This window comes from Sus scrofa, chromosome 2 (genome assembly GCF_054392235.1).
Source record: "Sus scrofa isolate SSC_HxYL_T2T_F1_AM1 chromosome 2, Sscrofa_HxYL_maternal_Yorkshire_Landrace_v2.0, whole genome shotgun sequence".
Taxonomy (NCBI): Eukaryota; Metazoa; Chordata; class Mammalia; order Artiodactyla; family Suidae; genus Sus; species Sus scrofa.
This window is the reverse complement of record NC_139384.1, coordinates 110,399,718-110,427,425: the sequence shown is the minus strand read 5'-3', so window position 1 is coordinate 110,427,425 and position 27,708 is coordinate 110,399,718. Positions and strand designations below refer to the sequence as shown.

Sequence of the window (27,708 nt, the reverse complement as noted above, 5' to 3'; positions counted from 1 at the left end):
GACAGAGGAGTGGATAAAGAAGATGTGGTCCATATGCACAATGGAATATTACTCAGCCATCAAAAGGAAAGAAATAATGGCATTTGTGGCAACATAGATGGACCTAGAAATTATTGTGCTAAGTGAAGTCAGTCAGACAATGAGACACCAACATCAAATGCTATCACTCACATGTGGAATCTAAAAAAAGGACACAATGTACTTCTTTGCAGAACAGATACTGACTCACAGACTTTGAAAAAGTTATGGTTTCTGAATGAGACAGGTTGGGGGGTGGGGGGATGCACTGGGGGTTTGGGATGGAAATGCTATAAAATTTGGTTTTGATGATCATTGCACAACTATAAATGTAATAAAATTCATTGAGTAATAAAGAAATATCCAGAAATGATTCTCTTACTTTCCCAGCTTTTCCTTATATATATTCTTTGACCCCAAATATTCCAGTATCAATGTAATTTAGTCTGATTTTTCAATAGAAAAAGACATAGTAAAAATGAATTCCCATGAACATCATTTGATAATACACTGGAGAACTGCTATTAAGGTTCAATAATGGTAAAACTCTGGTTTGGATGCTGTTCAAGGAGAGCTTAGCTATGGTCGTTTTTTTAAAGTCCAGCTGAATTGCATCAAGTCATTAAAAATTTAATTTCTCTTATCTAACAGAACAGTCATTTTTGAGCAGCTATTGCAAGTTGACCACTGTTTGAACCACTGTTTTATTACAGGTAATTGATATAATACCTAATAGTATTTTCCTTGGACATGGTGCTGTGTACCTTCCATGGAAGTGAAAACAGAAAGAAATGAGTATAGTTGCCTCAGAAGAAAAAAACAATTCTGATTCAGACATACAGTTTTACTATTAGACCAAAGTTGGCCAATATCAACAGGGGGAACTGATAGAAAATAGTTTTTTGTTTATGAGTCGACCTAGAAAAGAAATGGCATTATGGCATGAATATATATAATGAGAGACCAGAGAGAAAAGCTGCTAAATATTTCAGCACACAAAACATTAGCTTGTATAGGCATGAGATTAAATCTAAAGCTACTGAAATAATGCTTATTAAATTCCTGAAACCCTGTGGGCCAGTTTATTTAAGTGCCTTCTCCCTTAGTTTCACACTCTACTTTTCTTATGTGTATACAATGCCATGCTTTTCTTCTGGAAAAATAAAGTGAAGTCTTGCCTACTCAAATGGCTTCCAAGAATGATGAGCCCCTCCCTCTGGCCACCAGCATACATCCTCTCCGTCACCTTTCACGTGTCTGATGGGACAATAGCAATAGCTGTGACTTTCAACAATCACATGTGTCAGGGGTGTGAGTTCTGGTCTGGCCCTGGGTCTTGGATCACCTCTGAGGATGATGTCATGTCATCATGCTCTACCATGTTTAGTTATTAATCCTTCTCCTTAGAATTGCCGAAAAGAGAGGCTGAAGAACTTCTGTATGGCAGAGCCCTCCATTTTTGAAAGCATGTTGTATTAGTGACATAGATGATGTTGAACCTATGACATAAAAATTAGTTTATAATGAAAATTGCTCTTTGTGAGGAGTCTGGGTCAGACAGAGGGTGATTCATCTGTATGCAGATCATTCTCAGCCATAATATAGAGTACATTGCTTTTTTGACATTAGAAAAAGTGTTATTCAAATGCATCTAAGATGTTATTTCTGGATCTGGTCAGAATCCTATTTAATTTGAATTTTAGAATATCTTTATGTTCATTTTGATTTCCTCAATTATAGAGCTTTACTTCTGATATCAGTAGTTCCATTATATTTTCACACTGCAAGTTTACCAGAAAAATTCATGCCAGTTATTATTATTTTTATGAGTTTATACACTCAAATATGAAACATACAAAATAGGCTAGAATTTATTAACATGAAACATTTAATACAGAAAGAGATAGGGCATTATAAACTTATATGTCACAAGCATATTGAATGTGCCCAATTGCTTTTAAATGTCTAAAGTATAACCATTATGTGCTATTATAGGGATTATAAACTATATTGAAGTAATATATTCAAACATCCAAAAATCAGAGTAAATAAAAATAATTCTGCTCATTGGCTCACAGTTAGGAAGGAATGAGAGTAATAACAATAAAATAATAATGGGCAGGGAAAGACAAATACATCCTGCAGCAGCCTGAACTGCAGCAGGCCCTGATTCAAGGGAGGGAGCCAGAGGCTTCCAACTCGTAAACATGAATATTCGTCTGCCAAGGAAAGACTGCATACATCTCTTTCTCATTCTTACCCTCTGGGGGCCTATTTTGACCTCGCTTTGTCCCTGCTGAGAGGGAGAATGGAGGGAATGAATATGGCTAAGAACATTTCACTCCAGGAGCCTGTGACTCTGAGAATAGTTCAGCACCTGCATCTCATGGGAGTAATTTAGCACCTGGATCACACTGACCTTGTGGAGCAAAGTCTGTGATGAACATCTTACTTGAGCCTTACCTCAGGGTTTGTTCTCATGAGGAGATAAAGTCAGGGGCCATTTCATGTCTGATCACTTAGCAAATGGAAAAGCTGAGGAGTATGTATGTTAAGCGATAGCTTATTCCACTTGAAATTGTTCTGGAGTTCCCTTGCTGAAAACCCCAAGTCAGTAGTTGTCCATGCTGGCAACTGGAGACTTGTTTTCTCAAGAACATGAGATAGTTGCCAGTGTTCTATGCCAATGGTTATTTGCTCTCTCATCCCAGGTTATATCAGTCATGCTCACTGGGGGTGCTGACATATACCACTTCACCCTGGAGCCTCACCAGCATGGCCAGTGGGAGTGAAGAGGAAGGAGGCGGGGCAGAGAATGCTTCCCTGTCAGCCCTTGTTAGTCACAGTCATAGGCAGTACAGCAGAAGATCAAGCTCATTACAAGGAAACTTTTTTTTCTTATGGAAAAATGTATGAAAAATTTAAAGGTCAAGTTGTATGCTAAGAATTGTTGAAAGGGTTTGAAGCACTTGCTAACTGAATCATGAATTATAGTGTATGTTAAAAATGACTGTGTTTAAAAATAAGGTATATACAGAGTTGAAAATGACTTTGAAATTCCCTTTATCCATGTATACATCTGACCTTAGAAAGACATGTATCAATTTCTATACATATTTTTAATATAATTTTTGTTTTAGAGTGTTTCAGATTTATGGAAAATTCTCAAAGCTAGTATAGAGAGTTTTTTCCTATATAACCCAGACAGAATTTCCTCTATTATTAAATCTTATATTTGTATGGTATATTTGTCGCAATAATGAACCAATATTAATACATTAACTAAAGTACATGCTTTTTCTAGACTCCCTTGGTTTTTACCTATCATTCTGTTCTTCTGCTCTAGGAATCCATCCAGGAGTGTGATTTGTATTCTCCTAATGACAATTATGTGGGTTGTCCTATCATAGCCTCATCTGCTATCATAGGTAATCTCTAGTAATGCGTCTGTTTGGATATTTTCCTCATTTCTTTTGACTTGCTTTTTCTCCTGTGTTGAGCCCTAAGTGTTTATTCTGGTATAATCCCCCCTATTAAATATGTGTTTTGTAAATATTTCTCCAATATATGACCTGTTCTCTCATAATCCCAATACTATCCTTCAAAGACCAGTTTAATAAAATATAACTCAAATCTCCTTTCCTTACTTGTGCTTTCAGTGCTGTAACAAAAAACACATCTAAATCCTATGTCACTTGGATTTTCTCCTGTGTTTCTTTCCAGAAGTTTCACTACCTTGAATTTTGCATTTAGGTGTAATGATCTACCTTGAGACAATTTTTGTGAAAGTTGTTATGTCTGCATCCAGGTTTTATAGTTTATGTGGATGCCTATTGTTCCAGTACCACTTTTTTTTTTTTTTTTTTTTTTTTGGGTTTTTGGCTTTTTGCCATTTCTTGGGTTGCTCCCACAGCATATGGAGGTTCCCAGGCTAGGGGTCGAATCGGAGCTGTAGCCACCAGCCTATGCCAGAGCCACAGCAACTGGGGATCCGAGCTGCGTCTGCAACCTACACCACAGCTCATGGCAACGCCAGATCCTTAACCCACTGAGTAAGGCCAGGGATCGAACCTGTAACCTCATGATTCCTAGTCAGATTCGTTAACCACTGAGCCATGACGGGAACTCCATCATTTGTTGAAAAGACTCTTTTCTCCATTAAATTGCACTCTTGTCCAAAATCAGTTGACCATATCTGTGCAGGTCTATTTCTGAGCTCTTTATTCTAATCTGCCGTTTTTTTAAATATTTCAGTCCACTCTCTTCTTGCTTCCATTGTTGAATTCTGGTGGGCAGTCAACGATAATTCTTATACTCATTCCTCTCTGGTAAGATGTCTTTTCTTCTGGTTTCTTAAAAGTTTTTCTCTTTGTCTTCCACTTCTTGCAGTTTAAATATGAAATGCTTAGATAGGTCTTTGTTTTGTTTTAATCCATGGTTTAAGGTCTATTATTAATCTTGACAGTTTTACTTTAAATATTTCTCCTGCTTTGTTTTTCCTTCTGCAGAAATACTCCAATTAGGCATTTGTTACACTTTTTGAAAATTTCCCACAGATCTTGGATATTCTGTTGGTTTTTATTTATTTTTCTCTTTGCATTTCATTTTGGGAAGTTTCTGTTGACCTGTCCTCAAGTTGACTGATTTTTTACTTGGCACTGCTCATCTGCTAATGGGGCCATTGAAGACATGCTTCATTTCTGTTACTACATTTTTTTTTTTTTTTTTTTTTTTTTTTTTTTGGTCTTTTCAGGGTTGCACCGGAGGCATATGGAGGTTCCCAGGCTAGGGGCTGAATCAGAACTGTAGCCGCTGGCCTATGCCACAGCCACAGCAACACTGGATCCGAGCAGAGTCTGCGGCCTACACCACAGCTCATGGCAACACTGGATCCTTGACCCTCTGAGTGAGGCCAGGATCAAACCCTCAACCTCATGATTCCTAGTCAGGTTCGTTTCTGCTGTTCCATGACAGGAACTCCTTTTACTATGTTTTTAGTTCTAGCATGTCTTTTGGATTCATCCTTAGAGTGTTCACCTCTCTACTTACATAAACCATCTGTTCTTGAATGCTTTTTATTTTTCATATTAAAGATCCTAACATATTAATCATAATTGTTTTACATTTTTTGATAATTCCAACATCTGTGTCATTTCTGATGATTGCTTTCTCTCTCAAGACTGTTTTTTCTTCCTTATGCCTTGGTATTTTATTGAAAGTCATACATATTGCATTGGCTAAGAGCAACTGAGGTAAATAGGCCTTCAGACTGATGGCCCATCTGACTGGGAATTGACTGTGAGTAATATGTGCTGTAGCTCTATGTACCAGAGGGCTTAAATTCCTCTATTGCCCGGATTTTTTCTTCCTCCTTGACCTTCGGATTCTCATACTCCTCCCCAGAGGATGTCTGTGTCTTGTAACTCTTCCAGCTGGAATCCACTTTTATTTATACAGAGTCCTTGTGAAATGGTAGTAAGATATAGGGAAAGGAAAGCATTCTATTGTCTTCCAATTAAATCTTCATGTTTTAGTGGGTCAGTGTCTTGTGGCTGTGACTTTCAAAAGTCTAACTCCCCTACCTCTCCTCTATTCTCTTTTCTGCGTGCAAAACTTCCAACCTATTTCCTTGTGGCTTTGACTCCTGTTGAATACGTTTTTTTCTCCGTAGGTAGAAGAGAGAGGCTATAGGGAACTGGAGAAGAATAATTACACTGACCTCGATTAGGATAAGGCTTTGGCAAAGACTTCCTCCCTGGAGTTTAGGCCTTTGTTGTGGAGAAGACTCTGGGAATATTTCACGATGATTGATTGCTCTTTCCTTTCCCCTTTCAGAGCAAGAAGGGTATCTTTTATACATCATCACTGTTAAGAACCTGGTAGGGTTCCTGGAAGTAAAGTCCATGAAAGTGTGAGGACTTCTCTGAGATCGTGGTTCCCAGGAGTTTGTTATTATCATGCAATCCAAATTCAATTTACAAAAATTGACTTCCAAGTGTTTCTACCAGTTTATGGCTCAGGAGCTTCCGCTCCTCAGAAGCAAATCTTGGTTGTGTTGCTGTGCACCTCTTCTCCAGGTTTCAGGGTGGTGGTTTACCTTGCAACCTTAGTTCTCTTCAAAGTCCAAGAAGACCCACTGATTTTCAGATTGGCCACCTTTTTCTTGATGTGTGATCGGGTGATAATTTCTAAACTCTTTATATATTGGCTGATACTGAAAGTCTGTATCCATTAATATTAATTTTTTTCTAGATGTAATACATAGGCTCAGTGAGACATGCTGAATTTATATCATCATTATTATCTCTACTGCTGTAACTTTTTTTTCCTTGCTCTTACTGGGGACAGGATATTCAGTCATCAGATGGTATATGTCTCCATTCTTTTGTTTTGGAAGTTTCTTCATTTGGTAATATTAATCAAAAGATAAATAAATTCTAGGCAATTAAGAGAAACAACCTGGAATAAATTTTCTACACTGGAAAAGCTCAAGACCTAGCAGTATAAACAAACAAATACAGACAAATTAATAGGCGTGATGATGAGAGTGCAGAAAGGTATATATAGCAGACACCAGGTCAAGGAAGGATTCTGGGAGAAACTGATGGACTTAAGAATAGCGCCAGGTAAGTAGAGTGGAGACTGAGGAGTGTAACAGGAACATTCCAGCCATGAGAATACCATGTGAAAGCATGAAGGATCAATGAAGCAGAATGCAAATCTCTAAGTAAGGTATGAAAATGAGTTCTATGTATGGAGGAGTGGTGGGCTCTGCTAAGCTTTTGATTTTATCCTGAAGTCTCTGTGGGAGCTATTGAAGGACTGAGCCGCAGTGTGTTTAGATTTGCATTATATATACTGCTCTATCTATAGAAGGAAGATGACATAGAACTTCTGAGGCAGAAGGCAGAAAGACAGGTTAAGGGTCTAATGTTTTGTGGAGGAGAGAATTTAGGAGGCTCTGGATTAAGGCTGTGAGAAAGAGGTGAAATAAGAAACAAATGTGTAAAATAGCGCCATGCACTGAAATGAAAAATGCAGAAGGAGGAGCAGGTTTTATTTGGAGAATGATAGGAAAATGGCAGTCATTTTTTTTCTATATAGTTCAAAAGTACACTAAGTATTTCATAAGTATTCTAAAACCTATTATAGGAAGAAGAATAGCTAAAAAAGAAGTTGCTGCCATTTTGATAAATCCGATTGTATAAATTTCTACTCTAGAACAGAAATTAGAAATCATTATCATAGTTAAGTTTCAAAATCAAATGCAATCTTGTTTCAGACTATATAACTTCCATAAAGAGGTCATGTTCTTCTCAGCTATAATAACTCCAGCAAGAATTATTTTTGGGGGGTTCTGTTATACAGCTAATTACTGAGTAGAAAGATCTGGTTGAAAGGATAAGAAAAAATATGAAGGACACATAACTATGGATTAAGCACATTCTTTAATCACTTCGTGACTGATTAATGAGAAATAAAATTTTTGAAAATAGGTAAGGAAATTTCCAACTTCTGTAAAAATCCTGTCATATGTGGAACTACACAAATAGTTGAGAATCATGAAAAATTTAACTCAAACTATAGAAGAGCATCTAATCTATAAAGACTAGAAATTTACTTCTTCTGATTAATGAATCATTTTAATAAGTACATTTCTTCCTAGTCAATGATAGATATACTTCCTATCTGCCAAATGCTCTAATAGCCATCATTGTAAGTAGTCCTTTCAGCTCCTTTGAAGCCCTATGACATGGCCCATATAGCATTTCAGCTTTCTTCTTTATCTTATGGTTATTTTATATATTATTTTCATTTTTATTTTTAGATTGTGAGCTTCCTAGGAGCAGAAATGAATAGCACATAACAGTTGTTCAATAAAAATTCATCTTTCGACAAGCATTTACTAAGTGTTTATGACATACTTAAGAAATAGGATATTATCCCTGTTTTTAAGGAAATGGCATGTTAGTGAGCATATAAATTTAGATTGGGACATTTCTGAATAATCAGGATCCTTTTTGAAGGAGATTATACTAAGTAAAGAATTAAACCAGATTTTCATTGTTTGAAATTAAGAGAGAAAATCATCATTTGGTTGAATATGATCAACCAGAAAAAGCAGACATTTCTGCGTTAAAAATAAACATGTATTTTGTTGTGAAAAATCAAATGGAAGCATGTAATAGGTCACTACAAATAAACAGACCAAACTTTAAAAACATGAGTGTACTGATATTGGAGCACACAAAATCAAGTCAAAAGAGAAGTCCCAGAAATCTTTAGAGATCTTCATATACTAACACAATGCACTTTCAGTTAGGGATACGTTTATACTTAAAGTTCTAGATTTTTTTGGTACTATAATGAGAACTTATATGTATAACATTACTTCATATTTGTCAAAGGTGATGAACTCCTTTTCACATTAAGCTATATTGCTCCTGAAACATTGGGTCTGAAAGGTTTTATGGATACTCATTTTCAATTATGCATTGGCAGGTTCACCTCTGCTCTGTTCTATTCACAGAATAAATGGAAACCATAAACTAAATATATACTGTATTAGTTAAAGGTTTACCAAAAGAGTTCCCATGGTTTCCTTTTCTCACTAAATGCATTCCCACATGCTAGAAAAGATTTCTGAAGTGGAATGTGTCCTGGCCTTTAGGCCTGAGGGTACACTATTTCAAGCATATCAGGCTGCCTGGTCTAGTGCCTTTTACATGGGAAACATCTAAAGACCCCGTTCCATCACAAAGATTTCAATAAAAACCCAAATGAAACTGATTCCTCCTTTGGCTTTGTTTCGGTTTTGGAGATAGAAGCTCTGGCATGTTTATTCACATATTGTTTTAGCTCCCTCAGTTAAATGTAAGAAAGAGGAAGCAACCACAAATAGTTTGCTTACACAAATTGACATTGGCCTTTTGAAATCATGCAACAGATTTCATTTTCTTAAAAGAAATATTATTGAAAATCTATTAGTAGGAGCTATTTGTAAAGCTGGCTGTTAATTCCTAAATTAATCTTAAAGCAATGCTTTCTTACAAATATTTAAAGTGTCATAATTTCATAGGATTAACATAAATGAGTCTAAAAGTGATGCTTCATTAATCAGATAAATTCCATAGGTCAACATCTAATGAGTACTTTGTAAAAAATCCCAAATTTTCTTTTTTCCCCCATTAATTTGTGAATAAAGTTATCCCTCATACCTTAAACTTCAAAGGTAGATTTTTCAGTTTATTAATCCAAGTATGATATCAGACCATAGCAGTGATTTGCCCCCTCTGGGAATGGCATTTGGTGATTTTCTAATGAATGCATTACCATGAACAAAGGTGACAGGTTAACCATAGCAAGAACAGGATCATGCTCATTCTTCATGGAAACTCTGAAACACTGAGTCACAGACAGTTTCAGTTATTTTGCATGTTTGGCAATCTTCCCTCCTGAATGGAACAATAAACATTAACTCATTACTCTGAATGAAGCTTATAAAAACATAGTTGACATAAGTTACTCTCGATTAAAAAATATTTTTTATCACAATGCCAGTTTTCTCTTTTGCAACATGATGAGTTGTATTTTATTTTCAAAAGAACATGATCAAACTTTCCCACAAATATTTCAAATTTGTCATGGGCCACTAAAATGTCAGATCTCTGATAGTTCTTTTAATTCATTCTTTTTCAAGATGATATATGAAACATACTGGGGAGTGGGATATATTATAATCTGGAATTTAGTACTTGAACAGAGACTTTTTAATGGTACCAAGACGGCTTAAGAAAATCACAGTGCCTTTTTTGTTCCAAATTTGTTTTATAATATCAAATGTTCCCAGAAACACATAAATTATAGATTCGGTGTAACTTGTATTTACAACCACATTCATTTTAATATGAGAAGATCATGCTACATTTTTCCTTTTCCAGTTTTACTGAAAATACAGATAAAAAATCAGTGGACACTCTCTGCAGGCTTTTTAGAGGCAAAGCTGACGTCCGGGAAGGCTTTGGTGGGCGGCCTCCGCTGTCCAGGCCCCCTTGTGAAGGAACCTTCTGTCCTGCAGTGGGATTGCAGCTTCTTGGAAAGGGGAGCCATTTATCACAGTCCTAAATGAAAGCATTCTTTAAACACAAATGTCTTTTTCTCCCTTTGTCTAATTACTGAGAGGAAAAGTGAGAAGGAAATGTCAAAACAGAGAAACAGTGGTGTATAGAGAGAACAGCCACTCTGGAGCTCAACCGCCTTTTGTGAGGGTCTGGGCGATTTGTCAAATGATTGTGGCATAAGTCAAGCTCTGAGGTTGAAAGGTCTTGACCCAAGGAGTCCTGGAATCAGACAGTGTAAGCAAGGGGTCTGCTAGAATTTTCAGCTGTAGTGGAGATGAACAATGATGGGAGCTGGACATAACAAAACCTCATTTGCATAATTCAGGTAAGTAATTTTATTGAAACTGACAAGGATGTGACAGGCTAAGAAAGAGAAGAGAACACAGTCTTGCTGGGAACCACTAAAGCTCCTCAGTTAGGTATGTGAAAATAAATGACAGCTAATCTCTTCACTAAAAAATCTGTAAACAATGCTATTTTACCCAGGACTCACCCATGACCTTTTGTAGAGCCGGCTATAGATTCTTTAGTCTAGGCTTCCAGAATATATCAAACAGAATGGACTAAATTCAAATTACGTTTTAGAGTTTAACTGTTAATACTTACTTCCCTGGATAGAAGCTCCTTCCAAGGCAGGTTTACACATAAGAAAGAAAGGGTAGAAACATTTTTAAGGGAATGGTGATCAAAGGTTTGAGATTGATGCTACATAAAACCTATTTTTTACTTAAGAATAGATTTTGGGGGTGAAATTTTAATTTGAATAACTTGTTCTAAGAATCTAAAAAGCCTTTAGCAATTGAGCTTCCCAATATGGGCAAGAAATTATATTAATCTTTACCAGTGCTTTTCAGCTGTTTTTTGTCTTTCTATTTCAAAGTGTATATTTAAACTAGGCATACATTTAATATTGAGCATATATTTTAAAAATTAAAATATCTAATACCTATTAAATACAACATGTTTCTGAATTCTGATAAAGTTTTATAACATCAGGAAAATCTACAAGTTAGATTTTATATAGCCTGGATATACCTATCCCTAAAAAAAAAAAAAGGCAGCAAAAATGATAAGATTGTCAGTGAAGAGACTTCCTTATTTTAGATAAGAGAAGCTAAATTCTTAGAAGCACCCTCCATGTCCTTTATAGTTGGCTTTGCCATTATGTGTGGAACACCAGGGCATAGCTACATATCTTTTGTAATCCAGGCTGCTCACTAGTCATTGGTGACTTTTATAGGCAAGGGCAGTAATGGATGGAAACAGTAATCAGCCTAGAGAAGAATACTACTCAAACTTCATTTGCCAGAGGAGAACCGTGTCTGCTGTGCCCTTCAAACATGCCAAAAATATGAAACCCATTTAGTTTGACATGAGTTGCAAAATCTCTCAGGATTTTTGGTAGCAAATATACAATTACTCCTTCTGCAGTGTATGGAACACATACATAGTTTGACCAAAATGTGGATCACTCCATAGAATGGGAAGCAGTTGAGAGTTCTGGCTAGATCAAATGTGGATCTCAGTATTATAAGCAGTCTAATGCATAATTCATGAGGCTTAATGAATATTCCAATTCATGACAGCCAACTGGCTCCATAGGTCACACCTCCTAGTCTCATATAAATAAAGAATGAGATACTGGAAAGCATACCAGCTGAACCAAACTGAGTGCCAAAAACATGCATATTAATGAGGCGCTATAATAGATACTTGACTCTTTGGAAGTGCCTATATTGGTTTCCAGCTACAGAGGGAAAGAAAGTTCACAATGTACCTTTAAACACACCATACTGTGTACCATAAAATACAGCTCTTTCCATGAAATATGGAATCAAATTATACTGATGTGATTTCAGATTCAGTCTTTAACTCCATAACATCCTCTGACACTTCCAACAACATTGAAACATTCTGGAAAGAACCCCACCCCCTGCTCCCATATTCCTTTGCAAGTCTCAACTTGGTAACTAGGGAGAGGAAGTCCTTCAACAGTGCTGTTCTTTTATGTGTTCTGTTTAGACCTTGGATCAGGATGAATGGTAGCTCAGATGAATGCATTTGTGCCATTTTTCTTGGCCCCGGACTATGTTTCCTCACTACCATGACATCTGAACAGAAGGAGAAAACATCTCCCCTTTGTAACGGGCTAATTTAATTTGTACCTTCCACCTAGGGGTAAATATGTTTGTCTGTCTGTCTGAGCTTTTTGCCTACTTTCTTTTCTCACGGGAAACCCTACTGAGTCAAAAGCAGGAAATCGCTTAGTGCTCTAACTTTATTTTAAAGTAATTTAATTTTAAACCTTCTCACACCCACCCTAAAGTGGAGCAACTGTTGGAAGCCCCTCGGGATACCCTTAATGATTTCTGCATGTCTCCTGTGTCACAGATGTCAAAGGCTTGTTGTTTTGAGGTATTGTATCTTTCGGAATAGATGATTTAAAAGAGACTGCTTTGGGCTGTTTTACCCACAGAAGATGTGCATTCGTTTTAAAATAATGAAGAGCAAAATCTTGCAGCACTTACATTGATCCGCATCCTTTCAAATCTGTATTACAAGTCATTGATCTTTACTGGATCATAAGTTGTTCTGGGCATTATTTGTGGCTTGACCCTGTTTGACGTAGAGTTCGTCAAAGATTTAAAAACAGACTACCAACAAAAATATTTCTTTCTAAGTAAAATAGCAGTAATTCATTACTCAAAAACTTAGAAATATATAGGTATGTGATGTAGATACTTTTACCATTTCTTGGGGCATCCCAGGTATCAGAATGACCATCTCAAATTAAAATTACAACAAATAGTAAATAGCATACTTATTAATAAAGGCTTAAAAAGAGAACTTCCGATTCACAAGAAATGCACATATCAAAATGCAATTTTATTTCTCTTAATTGTTTTAGTGGTTTTCAAATGCTTCTTTTACCTTAAGTTTGTGAAAGCATTGTAATTTAATTATCTCTCATGGTACTTATATCTCTCTATATCACTTTTATTATTCAGAGATATAACCTCAATTACTAATTCCACATTACAAGAAGCATGACCTATTTAAAAGAGAACAATGACTTTGTTAAAATTATTTTAGTAATTCCTATTTAATGTAATAGACCATTCTGGAATATATTATTGGCTTATGATATGGAAATCTTTAATTGTGGCCAGATTGTTCTTATTTTTTAGTACCATACCATAATAGATTTGTTTCCATGCATATAATTTGAAAATAATATCAGTTATGGTAATAAATTAATGATAGTTATATTGAGCTTGAATTCCAAACAATATAGTTAGTTCACAAGATAGTTAAGCTTATTAAAAGAATTTTATGTTATTGAATAAATACATTTGAAAATTTCTTAGATTAAAATACCCACATATCCTTAGGTGAAGCCATATATTGAAAAAATATGGAGAGATAGGGCTTTTTCTGAAGAAGAATTTATAGAAAAGAATATCACAGTTGGGTATAAGAATTTTTCAGTGCTTTCACCGCACATCCATGTTCCTTATAAATATGTCAAAAAATTGCTCAATACTAAAATTATCCTTGTAGAACTTTATTTCTACAGCATTTCTTTTGATAGGGAAGCCAAAACTAGTTAGTGTGATTTAAATTAACTAGAAATTCGAACATTTGATTTGTTGTTGGGGAAATTTTCCATCTTTTCAGCTTCTAAAATGGCATAAATTGACTGCTACAGAAGAGAACTATCTTTAGTGTAATAATGTGACATTTCCAACTGGATCCAAAATTGCACATTAAGGCTAACTATTAGTATACTAGACTCTAAACTTGGGGTTGGCAAAGTAGTTCTGAAAGTGGCCAGATAATAAATATTTTAGGCTTTGGGAGCTACATATGGTCTCTCTCATACATTCCTCTTTGTTTTGTTTTGTTTTACAGCCCTTTAAAATTTTAAAAACCATCCTTAGCTTGAGGGCCATCCAAAAGCAGGCCATGGGCTGGATTTGGATCACTGACCCTAGTTTATTAACCCCTAATGTAAGATTTTAAGACCTTGTTTAATGTAGCAAAACATCTGCTTGTCCTCAGTCATTGTTATACAGATGATCATTTTAAATTAAGGATTTCTTTCTTTTGTATTGTGCTATGAATCATGAAAGAATATGTGATCTTTAAGCTTTATAGATGTATTCTAACTGGTGTTAAAAAATTAATTTCCGGTACTTCTTCACAGCATCCCAAGAGCTATATATAATGGTCTTTTATTGGAAAGTTGGATTTGTTGTGGTGTGATAGTCAGGGTCTGGACAACTTTCCACAAAATGTGAGCTTTTCCACAATGGTGCAAAGTGAATGATCCTATGTAAACATTTCTCCAATTAACTTTAAGGTAATATGCAACAAAAATGTATTATACTTTTGGAATATTTCTTTAATGTGCATTTCGAGCCAAAGTCTCTTAATTCTAAAGATTTCAAGGAACTCGGGGTATTTTTTTCAGTAATTACTTCAAATATATCAGTAAAATATAGTTTGTGCTAATCTTTAGACAAATATGATGCACATATCCTCTGACATACTCAAAAGAGTATGTCTGAAAAGGCATTACTCTCCTCTTTGTAAAAATGGCTTTCTTTAAACCAAGATATTTAGATGAAGAGAAGGTTATCTTTAAAATATCAAAATGCATTATTCAGTCCCCCTTTCCCAACCTCATCATCAACACAGTATATATTTAATGGCTGTGCTTTGGGCCAAATTTCTTTTGCACCCACAGCAACAGATCGTTCATGCACTGCTTGACTCCCAGGTTCTGCACTCATTATCTACTCAAGGTTCTCTCTCACAGTGCCTGGGGGTGGGGCTGCTTGCCCAACAAGCACAGAATGTGAAATAGAGATTCATCACTGTGTGATGAGGGGAAGAGAATTTTGCCTTTAGGCAGGTTGTTATTTTAAATGCAGTGCCAAAGATATTATTTCATTTTACAGCAATACTTAAGCTCTAACATTTTGTCTTAAAACAAAAGAGATCATGGTCTAATGGCCACAGGATTGATTCCTACCCACAGTAGAAATGCAAAAGCTACTCAGACCCTGCCAGAGGCGGATGGGAGTGCAAGGGGGTGAATCTGATGGGGAGTCTTTACCTTAGAAGTATTATGAGAACCATTTAGCATCAGGCAAAGAACTGTAAGGATGAATATTTACTTGGTGGGAGTTTCTATGACCTTCGCTTTTTACAACTAAGGTTATTTTGCATCTACTGTATATATATTGCAGGGATTGCTTTTGGCTCCAGTGTAGAATATGAGCAAGACTGTCTTGTCTGTCAAGTACCTTGGAATCTTCTCTTGCTTCTTGATTGGCCTTAAAACAAAACAAAACAAAAACAACATTTTCACATCCTATCTCTACAGTTACCATGAGATCTTAAAATGAGTAATTTGCTTCCAGTCCTGTAAGTATCACGTTTTTGCAAATAATAGCACTTATTGTAACCATTAGTGAACTTAATTGTTTCTTCCAATAACTAGAGGAGGAGTTGAAAAACCCTTGATCTATATTAGAAGGTGTTGTGTGGGTCCACATGTGCACTATTCTGTGGGAAAGACCCATAGCTTTTTCCTGTGGCTCAGAATTCCATAATCTAAAAGAGATTAAGAAACACTGAATTAGATTATACATTTCTCAAAGCAGAAACTTCTCTACTAAATTGGAATGCCAATTTACTTATTTATCATGAGAAGTATAATTATAGAATACCAGATTCTTGAGTTCATAGTTTACTGCATTCTTGTGCTATACAAATATCAGCTAAGAAAGTCTGATTATAATCGCCTCCCTATAAGCTTCTGTGTCCTCAGTGATCTCATTGAAGTTTTTTTTTAAGGACATGGATGAGACTTCTAATGTTTTTAGGCTCATCTCAAATTGTATTTTACTATAAAACTGAAGAAATAGGATAAAATTCAAATTGTCTTTGAAAGGTGATCCTTTTTAATGCCCCCAAAATATTTGTCAGTATGTTGAGAATGGAATTAAATAAAGTCTTTCATTGTACATCATCAACTTTTAACATGTCAGAACATAGTTTTAGACATTAATGTTTTTTAGGAAGTGATCCTTATAAACCAAATGTATAGTGTGAAACAAGGCAGCAAGCCCTTTCTCTGAAGGGTAAGCTCTCTGAGGGACACGCGGTATTCTACTCATTTTTGTAAGCTCAGTATCTAGCACTGTATTTGCCACACAGTAGTAACAAAGTAAACTTTTTTTGACTTACTGAATGAAATAATAAAAATCTTCCCAACAAAAAATAAAGGTGGGAATGGAAAATTTAGGTAAATTTTATATTCCTACAGTGAGGCGTTCCCGTTGTGGCTCAGTGGTAATAAACCAGACTAGTAACCATGAGGACACGGGTTCAATCCCTGGCCTTGCTCACTTGGTTAAGGATCCTGCATTGCTGTGGCTATGGCATAGGCTGGCAGCTACAGCGCCCATTTGACCCCTAGCTTGGGAACTTCCGTATGCTGTGGGTGTGGCCCTAAAAAGAAGAAAAAAATCCTGCAATGAAATTTGGGTATTCATTTGAAGGGGAATAAATTCTCTAGGATGGCTTTATCTTCTCAGGCTTTAATATAAAACAAGCCAAATGAGATCAATCAGCACAAAACAAAAACTTCTCAAATCCCTCTCTTGGATGAAAACTTTCTGATATCTTCAACTGGAAATGATATCTTCTCTTTTAATATCATATAAAAATCTCTCTGACATCATTTTTTTTTTTTTGGTTACTTACCGTGTGTTATATTTAAATGTGCATGTAGCTGTGCCAGCTGAAGCCTCTTAGTCTCTCACTCATCTTGGTAAATTTGACTAGAACCTTGACTTCCAGAGCCTATGATTGGTCACATCAATCCAACTCTTGTGGATTTCTGAGGGTTTTCTTCTGCATTTACTCTGCCATAAGAAATTAAACACTGCCTCCTCTGATATCTGTATGTAGTATTTCTCATCTTACTGGATGTGAAGTTTAGTCCTTCCACTGGTTTCCACAAAAATCCATATATATGAAGATTTTGGTGAGGTGAAATAATTTTGCAGAAAAATCTAAGACCACTGAAAGGTGGCCTTATTTGATTTTATAATTCCTTTATCTTAAACTTTGCTTTGAATCTCTGCTCCTCCTTCCCTCCCTCAAGGATTTTCTTCACCCACAGTTTTGGGTTCTTTATGTACCACAGCTTCCTCTTCCACCCAGGTCTTTTTCCTGCTAACTTTCAAACCTGGAACCCTCAGTTCATTTTCCCAGAAAAATACAGTCTTTTCCCTCCAAAGAACTGGGATGTCAGTTGGTGAAGTTATTATGCCCTCTGAATCCTGCATGTAAGTGTTACCCCTTATTTGCATTTATTTTTTTTTTTAAATTGGCAAAGTATGGGTTTTATTTTTATTTGTCTTTTTGCCATTTCTTGGGCCACTCCCGCAGCATATGGAGGTTCCCAGGCTAGGGGTTGAATCGGAGCTGTAGCTGCCAGCCTACGCCAGAGCCACAGCAACGCGGGATCCGAGCCACGTCTGCAACCTACACCACAGCTCATGGCAATGCCGGATCATTAACCCACTGAGCAAGGGCAGGGATCGAACCCACAACCTCATGGTTCCTAGTCGGATTCGTTAACCACTGCGCCACGACGGGAACTCCTATTTGCATTTCTTATATGCAATTTTCTTAGGGAAGTTTCTTAATAATACCGCACATGGATGTAACACAGCTCATGAAAAAATTTTAAGTTTACTATTAATTTTATCCTTCAAAATAACAAGTAATTGATAAGAGAGATCCTACTTTGAAACAAAGATACTGAATAAAAATAGGTTAAGTGATTTTTCTTAACAAAGTTATGAGACTCAAAATTAACAATAGAGCAAAAACTCAAACCCAGATCTTTGGATGTCAGTACTTTCTCTTATATAAAGCTGAAATTAATGTTAGCTAGGTAAGTGAGTATTTAAATGTAGTCCGCCAAATCCATCTACAGTTAAATGGATGTGGTAATTGAAAGCAAAGATTTCATGACTCTTCTATGAAATGGGGTGGAATGGTGGTAAGGGGAGAGACAAGACCAAATATGACACAGACAATATAACATCCAATTCTAAAAGAAAAGACGAAAGTGTCTTCTTACATTGTCAAAATCACATTATCATACCTAATAGTACTAAAAATTATTCCTGAATATCATCTCATGCCTGATCCATTGTCAATTCCCAACTATACCACAAATGTGCTTTGCAACATCTAAACTGTCCCTCTGTACCTTTTTGGTGATACTTTAACTTGTTAAATGGTCTTCTGCTTGTGGGTATTTCCCACGTGTATAGGCAGTATTTTGCTCCCCTGTGTCCTTGGACAAAAGGGTTATGTTGAAGTTAATAAAATAATCTTTCAATAGCTGGATCAACTAACCTGTTTTTGTCCGATAAGGTAAGAAATTCATCTGTGATAGGAGTAGGTCACTGGACAAAAAAGAGCTCTGGGATTACAATGCCACCCATCCTGAATTCTTACATTTTGTTTCTGTAAGATGATTGTCCAAAGTGGCTGAGGATAGAGGTCAGGGACTTCCCTGAGACTGCAAAAATTAGGATGTAAGACTATTTTTGTACCTCCTTTTTAATGATTATTTGATATATGACACACATTGGTTTGAACTTGCTTTCACTACAACATTCCTCTTGGTAGAGAGGCTAGAAAAAAAAGATTTAATTTATTCATTCTATCTCAAATTTCTTTTAGAGTAGATAATAAATATTTGACTATATCAATACCATATACATCCATATACATGGCACAAAAGAAACAGATAAGTGAATATAAAATTATTTTCAGACTTTTTTTTTCAATGCCTCTCACTACTGGAATATTTTTGGTATGATCAGAATAGAGCCTCTACAAACACTGGGTAGAGATTGATAGATATTTAGATATTGGCACATGTACATTTATAGCTATTGACAAAGCTTAACTCTTTTCAAGAACATTCCAACTAATATTGGCATTCTGTTTTATCCGTTGACACTCAACATGATGTACTGTGGAAGACTTTAAGACTTTCAGTGTTTGACTAAGCTTTACAGTCATTAATGTTTAATCACTTACAATTCAGTAGGCATTGTGCTTTCATTTTTTTACATAGCTTGTTTATCTATGTAAAGTAAATCAAAAGTGCCTTTCTGATAGTCTCCCAGTACATTTATAATCAGTCCTGTTTAGTGATCAGTGATGAATATGGATACAACTGCTATTTGGAATTACTTTATCATTTATACATATTCTAAATTTTAATTCCCCTTCATAAAAATTATAATAAAAATAAATACCAGCCAAACTCTCCAAAGCTATGAACATCTTGGCAGGGGGGAAGACAAAGATAATATTATCCTTTTTTTTTCTAATGTACTATTGAAAGTGCTATGACTATGGACTATTCCTATACTATAAATAAGAATAATGTTTGCATTAAAAATATCTTGGAAGAAAAAAGATTTTTAGCTATTGAGAGAGTCAAAATTCTGTAGTGCCTATCCTTAAGGACAATTACAACTCACTCCCTGAAATGGTTGCCCCGAGGAAACAACGAAGGGAACTTGAACCACAGTTCTGCACATGACACTGCAATGAATGCACACCATTGTGCACACTGCATCATCTTTAGGGCACTAGTGAGAGACAAAATGCACTTGGCCAAGACTGGGGGAAATGGGACACAAAGAACCCAATTCAAGCAAAGAAGAGTGGGTAGAGGACACATTTGTCGAATTTTAACAGACTCCTGGCATTTGTGTTTACTTTTTGTTTACATTTGGGCTTTTACAGAAATGCTGAAGTGATTTTGCAAGTTCTCTTTGTATATTGAAAAACTGAAAATGTAGATAAAAGCACAATTTTTTACCTAGGAAAATTTATCTATGTTTTCAGAAATGTTTTTAAAAACTGATTTCAATGAAACTAAGAAACAATGGAAAACTATTCCTATAACAAATAAAAATATAATTTCCTTTCTACAGCTCTGCAAGAGGAAAAATACAGTTCTTTTCCCTTTCACGAAACTGGCCCAGGCTGATAGATACCAAGTTATACTTTATTGCAGAGCCCTACCATCATGTCAGATACCATATTCACCATTCACCTGTCCATAATTGCAAGAAAAAGGGTTCTCATGTGTAGCTTTTTTTTAAATTCTGAATTTGTTCATTATTCTGTATGTTAGAGTTTGAATACCTACTCATCTTTTTTTGACAATGCAATTCATGATCACTGAGGATGTCAGTAATAAGCATAGGTTCATAAAAATGGATCCATTTTAATTTTCAATAGAATAAGGCAAAAGGCTTATTTTGAGGTCAAAATGTGTATGTGCTTACCTGAAAGGTGGCCATGATGGAAATGCCCTGTATGGGAATGATGCAGCTGCTCTCCTGCTGGCCTGATAATGTTTGGCTGGTGACTGGTTCTGTCTCTGGAGTTGTTATGGTGCATTCACTTCAGCCTCAGTGCCCAGGACTTCCTGGAATGTCTAATAACATCTATCCTTGGAGGCCATTCTCTGGGCTTGCGGGCTGATGTTCCAAGGGCCTTGGTAAGTGTTAATGCCTTACTTCACATGCTTGCTGCCTCACAGATGTGTGTTTATGAGGCACATCTATGACACCTGATGTGTGCAGTATGGATTAATTTTTCTGTTTGCTTCTTCTGGGTCAGTGAGTCTCAAACTTATGTGCATCAGCAGTTCCTGGAAGTTTACAATTTCCAACTCTCAGGCTCAAATATGTCTGGATAGGAATCCAGGTCATCTCTGGACTTCATTTTTAAAAATCACTGCTATGTCAGTTTTGATAAAGAGAGAGAGATTTCTTTTAGGTTTTTCCTTCCAAATGAATTTGTAAAAAGTAGCATCAGTTATCTGAAATATTGGTATATGACCCAGATAATAATTAAATCTTTACCCAAGATAGACTAAAACACAAACAGAAGTCAGATTAGATTAATTTTGTTCTGCATAATGATAAAGTTGTGGAACAATTATCTTTATTATGCAGAGAACCCTGGTTTGGTAACAGATATACATTGATGAGAGATCTGGAACTCTCAAAGTATTTTTTATGCACTGGATTGTGGCTGTTTCACTAATCACTCATTAGCACTGATGAGTGATTTTTTTCTCCCTTATTTTTTATTCATCTACTAAGCTAATACAGAGTTTCATGGTTGATTTAATTTTTTCTCTTACTGCTAGAGAAATGAAATATTTCTTACGCTAATTGGTCACTTATATTTCTGCTTCTTTAGGTTTTATTGTACTTAATTTGCTCATTGTTTTTCTTTCCATAGAGGTGTTAGAATTTTGACTATCCATTTGAAAGAGGTCTCAATATATTAACGATATTAACCCTCTATTACATTTTTTTAAAATTGTTGTTACTCCTTGATTTTATTTTATTTATTTATTTTTAAATTTTATTTTATTTTCCCACTGTACAGCAAGGGGATCAAGTTATCCTTATATGTATACATTACAATTACATTTTTTACTCCTTGATTTTAAAATGGCATAGCAGGAGTTCCTGTCATGACTCAGAAGTAACAAACCCAACTAGTATCCATGAGGACACGGGTTCGATCCTTGGCCTCACTCAGTAGGTTAAGGATCCAGTGTCGCTGTGAGCTGTGGTGTATGTAGGTCGCAGATGTAGCTTGGATCTGGCATTGCTGTGGCTGTGGCGTAGGCCAGCAGCTGCAGCTCCTATTTGACCCCTACCCTGGGAACTTACGTATGCCACGAGTGCGGCCTTGAAAGACAGAAGCAAAACAAAACAAAACAAATGGCATAGCAGACATTGCTAAATATACTAAAACGAAGTTTTAGAATCACTTTCAGCACATCAATTAGATCAATTAGGCTGCAACTATCAAGTGATAGACTTTTGCACAAACTGAAACCACCTATTTACTGATCCTATTAGACAGTTTTAATTTTTGTGTAACTTTTTAAATTGGAGGTGGAATTAAGCAGCATTTTTTAAAAATGTACTTTAAAACAGTGTTGCTACTTTGAGAATTATTTTTTTCTTTAAGCTTAAAGAATTCTCTGAAAAATTGTTCTGGCCCTGAAGTCTTGTAGGATAAAAATATTTTGTAGCTAGTACTTCAAGTAGCTTAAGACATTGCAGGTTTACTTCTGTAGTTTGCCATGTCTGCTAACTATTGTTTGCTTCTGCTTTTAATAGTGCCTGATTCCTAGGGTTACATCTTTCTTCTGTATTTTGACAGAACACAGCTAGTGGCAGTTTGTGGATACATAAAACTAAGTTAATCATGTGTGGACAGAAAAATTAAAATTCTCAGTTTAAAAATTTAGAGCAGAATTTCAGGCAAGTCACTAGACCCCTCTTTGCATCAAAACATTTTAGTATTCTTAAAATAACCTGAATTTATTTCAGCATCAGGGCCTTGCACTTCCTATCCCTTCCTCTTAGAATGACTTTGTCCTAGACTTTGCATGCATTGTTCACCCCATCCCTTCACTGAAGTTTGTGCTCAAAGTTGACCTCCTTAGAGAGTTTTAAAAAGAATCTCTATTCATGTACTACTCTGCTTCATTTTTCTTAAAGCTATTTTTCATTACTTAACAGTTTTCCTGTAATATGCAATTTATAACATTATACATGTTGTTTTATCACTATATATGTGTTTGATGCATAGTGGTGTCCTCAGCAACCAAAACATTTGTTAAACTAATAAATAAACAAGAAAATCTAAAGTAATAAAATTAAATTTTATATAGATCTCTTAAATAGTTTTTACTTTCACATCTCACCAATATGAGATCACATTAGCAAAATAGGAGACTGGGCAGCAGGTATGAGTTTTTTTTCGTTTGTTTTTGGTTTTTTTTTTTTTTTTTTTTTTTTTTTTTGTCTTTTGTCTTCTTAGGGCTGTACTCATGGCATGTGGAGGTTCCCAGGCTATGCGTCTAATCTGAGCTGTAGCCGCCAGCCTACACCAGAGCCACAGCAACTTGGAATCTGAGCCGCCTCTGCAAGCTATATCACAGCTCACGGCAATGAAGGATCCTTAACCCGCTGAGCAAGGCCAGGGATCGAACTGCAACCTCATGGTTCCTGGTTGGGTTGGTTAACCACTCAGCCACGATGGGAACTCCTGGTATGATTATTTTGAGTATAAATTTATCTTTGTTCCCTGAAAGTCAACCAAATTGTGTATAATAAGAAGAAGCTAGTAGTAATTAATATTGTCTTAATTCATTAACATCTATTTGATGTGATCGCCAAAATGATTACTAATTAGCCAATGATTCTTTCATTCTTCATGTGTGTAAATCCTCCTCAGTTTGATGCTTTGGGCACTATCCATACACCTGCTACAAGAAGTTATTGATTATATGATTATAGCCCAATTGTTGCTTTTGTTTAAAAAAACCTCCCTTTCCCCCCATTTCTTATTGACATAAGCTTTGTTGGCCTGATTAATTTCTTGGAAGCAAACTGAAATGTAATACTTGACACGAGGTTTCTGAGGCTACTTAAAGCCTTGCTTTACTCACTTTTTTTATGATTGGCTTTTTAAGCTCATCCAATAGAAACTGATTTCCTAGAATTCCTGAATATTTAGATAATGCTGAAGTGGTTGTGTTTCTGACAGTTTACTGTTTATCTTTGTTGTATGGGTGTGAGAAATTGATAAAAATGTTGAAGAGATCATCTCTCTCTCTGTAAATATATATACATATATAAAGGTACATATATATACACACACACATGTATATCTCCTAGTTCTGCCATTTTATCAGATAATTAATGCTATTACTATGCTGTTCTATGAGTTGTATCTCCTTTAACCCCCCATTTGATTTCCTTTATTATTCATTTGATACTTAATTGTCTTGTGTTAAATGTATTTCCCATGTATCATTTTAACTAGATGGTTCTTTAGGGAAGACACTGTATCCTATTCTTCTTAATTGGTATCCCCCAGTGCCTAGTACACTGTCTAAGACAGTGCCTAATATGTGCAGGCAGTAAAAAGTTTTCTTAAGACTTTGACTTGTCTGAGTTTGATACATAGTTTTATGTCCCCATGACTCTACTATTACTGCTACTGATATGTAATGCTAATAACATTAAGTATTTATTTTTGAGTGGTAACTCTCTTCCAGGATTGTGCTAAATGCTTTCAATACATTTCTTTTTTAGCCTGAATGTCACACTGAATTTATGATGTAGGGTCATTTTATAAGTGAAGAAATTGAGCCCTAGAGACCCTAGCACTGACCGCTTAGCTTGTAGATCTTGGTCAAGCTCTGATTTGAATTCAAAGCTGAACAGGCTACCCTGCACTAAACACGCACGTCATCTTCCTGAGCATGTGAACCCTGTGCCTCTAAAAAAGAGAGTAGATTAATAAATAAGGACCTTGATGTGTTCCTTCTTTTCATAGTGATCACCAACTGTTTCTCTGTCTTCTCCCTTCTTTTTCATTCATGTGAAACAGAAAAATATTGTTTCATATCTTGATAATATTATATTTAAGTTAGAAAAATGAATAAAATGTAAAGATACAAATAATAGTATGATAACATTAATAAACGTTAATTTGAATATTAAGTCTTTTTTCTAAACCCTGAATGATAAATGAGTAAGAGGTTAGCTTACTGTGGGCAGGTTAAAATTGTTTTAAAAGGATTTTGATTAAAGTTTTACCCCACTGACCTTTTTCATGGAAATAGTCACAAAATAAAATAAAACAAAAATAGCATCGAACATAAACAAGCAGACTTCTCTATATCAGTAAACTTCTTTAAAATGTTCCTTTTATTGTTGAATGTAGTGAAATATCTTTGCATTTTTCCAACTGTGTTTTTCCTACCCCAAGGGAAAATTGCTTTGAAGAATGCAACAAATTATTTTGTATACTACATCCAAGGCTACTGAACCAGAAGAATAAGGACATACTGCTTGTGAGTTCAGCTGGATCAATAGCTCAGCCCTGGGATTTGCTTGTCTGCTGGATACTGAATGAAAAGCACTAAGCTGCCAGTTTGTACCATGGATATTTAAGACCCCCAAACAGCCAGGAGACATTTTTCATAAGATAGAAAGCAGCTTACCTATAAAAAATGTTTAGATATATGAGCACACAACATACAGAGACTATGAAATGTACTTGCAGATCATGTATGAAATTCTCCCTTTCTGCACTATTACTCAAGAACACACACACACACACACACACACACACACACCCATGCATAGAAATATGTATTTGTAGAGTGCCTTTATTTCTAAAGCCTCAAAGCACTCCACAGACATGTTCAAATCCATTCCTGCATCTAAGTGAATAAAAAGTGAATGTTTGTGATTACCTCCTCTTTCCTGTTGGAGAGCATTACACAGTTGGCCAAGAAAGTTCAGAAGGCAGTTTTTCTCAACCTCTCACTTTCTCCATTGCCCTCTTCACCATTGTAGGCTGTCAGGTTGCGTAATGGGGGTGCAATTTGATGAGTTATCAAACAGTTCTGACAAGGAATTACTTCTCTCTGCTTTTCTGCCACTCCTAGTTTTTCCTCAATAAGCATTGGTATTGGTCCTGATATCATCATAGCAGCAAGATAAGCAAGCAGACCTGTGAGACGGGAGGAGAGCATCAAGGAGATATTAGACCCAGGCTTTCATGCTTAGCTTGAGATCTCTGTGTTTCTGTCACTGTTCTGAACATAAAAGACTCTCCAAAGTGGTATTTAGAAAGTGCCATGAGAAAAGGGATAAGACAAACAAAGCAATTAAAAAATGGAAAAATAAGAGTCATCCAGCTGATAAATAGATAGGCACTGAAGCAATGAAAAGTTTCTGGCAGTTGGCTGTACTTACTATTTTTTCCCTCTTGTCCACACTCAGAGTGGAAACATGCAATCCAGAATGATAGGGTAAGTGAAAGCTTTCAACATCGCCTTCAGGCTCCGTTGCTGTCCTGAGACTCTAGGAGGGCATCCCTGGTGTGGGGCCCAGTCAGGAACTTAGGAGAAGACAGGTCGCCATTGGGATCTCTTTGTCATTGAAAAGTGGTCCTTGCCTTTGGCATTGCCCCTGCTTCAGCTTCTTCTGCTGCAAGCAGTGGTCCAGTGACTAAACTGATAGAAATAATGACAAAAAAAAAAATTGTGAAAATGTAAGACAACTCCTTCTACTATAGTGAAAAGGAAAATTGTGCTTTGATTTTATAATTTATCTGCTCATCTGGCTGAAAACTTTGGGTTCTCCCCCTTCTCCCTTCCTTCCTTTCTTCCATCCTTCCTTCTTTCCCTTCTTCCTCCATCCCTTCCTCTTCCCCAACCCCCCTTTTTTTTTCTTTCAAAAGAATGATTCTTTGATACTTTTTAGGAAGTGGTTAGTGAAAGTTTGCTATTCCTGTGCTGAGAAAATGATCTTGAGTCATGTGAGTGTCAATTTCTCTCTTACTCAAAATATTCTTTCAAGGACAGCAGAGAAGTCTAAAACATAGTTTAATCGAATGGCTAACATATCACAATCTTTGCAGTTAATCAAATGTGCATCCAGATTTTTGCTTGTTAATCTGTATGACTGTGGACAAAAGGCATAATGCCTCCAGGCCTCAAAATTCTCCTCAGTAAATTACTAGTAATAATGTTTATGTCACAAGGCTGTGGTAGGGATTAAATTAGGTACTGTATGGCTAAACTCAGTGCCAGGCAATAAGTAAGCACTTAATGAATGGTGTGTGACTGGTATTTCTTGACGGTCCAGCTCTTTTTTTCTTTTCTTACCACCTCCAAAACCAATAAAAACTTTCAAGTAAGTGGACTGTCAAAAGTTCTGCTTACAGCAAGGGCACACCGATTAATGTGGCTATTGGCATAGGATTCCTCTCACCCCTACAGTTTGTGTTGACCTTTGCATGTTAATTCAGGTGGGATAGTCTATCTTGATAGGAACCAAAGAAAGGCATAAAGACAAGTCAAAATTGAGATGGAAAGAACCAAATTGAAGAGAACAAATAGGGGAGGCACCTAGTTGATCCCCCAGCCAATTTCAGTGGGTTAAACAATCCCGTGTTGTAGCAGCTATGGGATAAGTCAGCAACTTCGGTGGTATTCAGTCCCTGGCCTGCAACGCCACATGGTGCAGCTATGGCCATTAAAAACAAAAAAACAAACAAAACTAGGAAAGGGGAAGGCCACAGTGTAATAGAAGAACCAGTTCTATGTTGAGGCATGTGGCGTGGAGGTTTAAAAACAAGGTCTCTGTATTTAGACCCAACCAGCTCCGATTTTCATTTTTTTCCTTTGCCACTTACTATTTGTGTATGGCCCTGGGTAAATCATTTAACTTCTCTAAATTTTATATTTTTTCACTTTCAGAAATATGAGAATTTAACTACTTTAGGGAGCATTGGTAGTATTAAGGATAATATATCTCAATTAAACTGAGAGTGTTCTTCTCCATCTCCCCATCTTCTCCATTAGAATAATGTTCCCAAACACCCTGCATAA

The 27,708-nt window shown here is 36.0% G+C and overlaps 1 protein-coding gene and 1 long non-coding RNA gene across 3 annotated transcripts in view; one reads left to right on the top strand and one right to left on the bottom strand.

The window, feature by feature from the left end:
- The window catches only part of LOC102157568 (uncharacterized), a 1,229,235-nt gene that overhangs the window by 516,872 nt on the left and 684,655 nt on the right, over positions 1 to 27,708 (top strand). The gene's annotated exons all lie outside the window — the stretch shown is intronic.
- The window catches only part of LOC146405644 (uncharacterized), a 290,811-nt gene continuing 286,171 nt past the window's right edge, over positions 23,069 to 27,708 (bottom strand). The window contains exons 13-14 of the long non-coding RNA XR_014838368.1: positions 26,069 to 26,328; positions 23,069 to 25,823 (exon numbers count right to left, since the gene is read on the bottom strand). This is a non-coding gene — a long non-coding RNA (uncharacterized LOC146405644). The remainder of the gene's footprint in view (positions 25,824 to 26,068; positions 26,329 to 27,708) is intronic.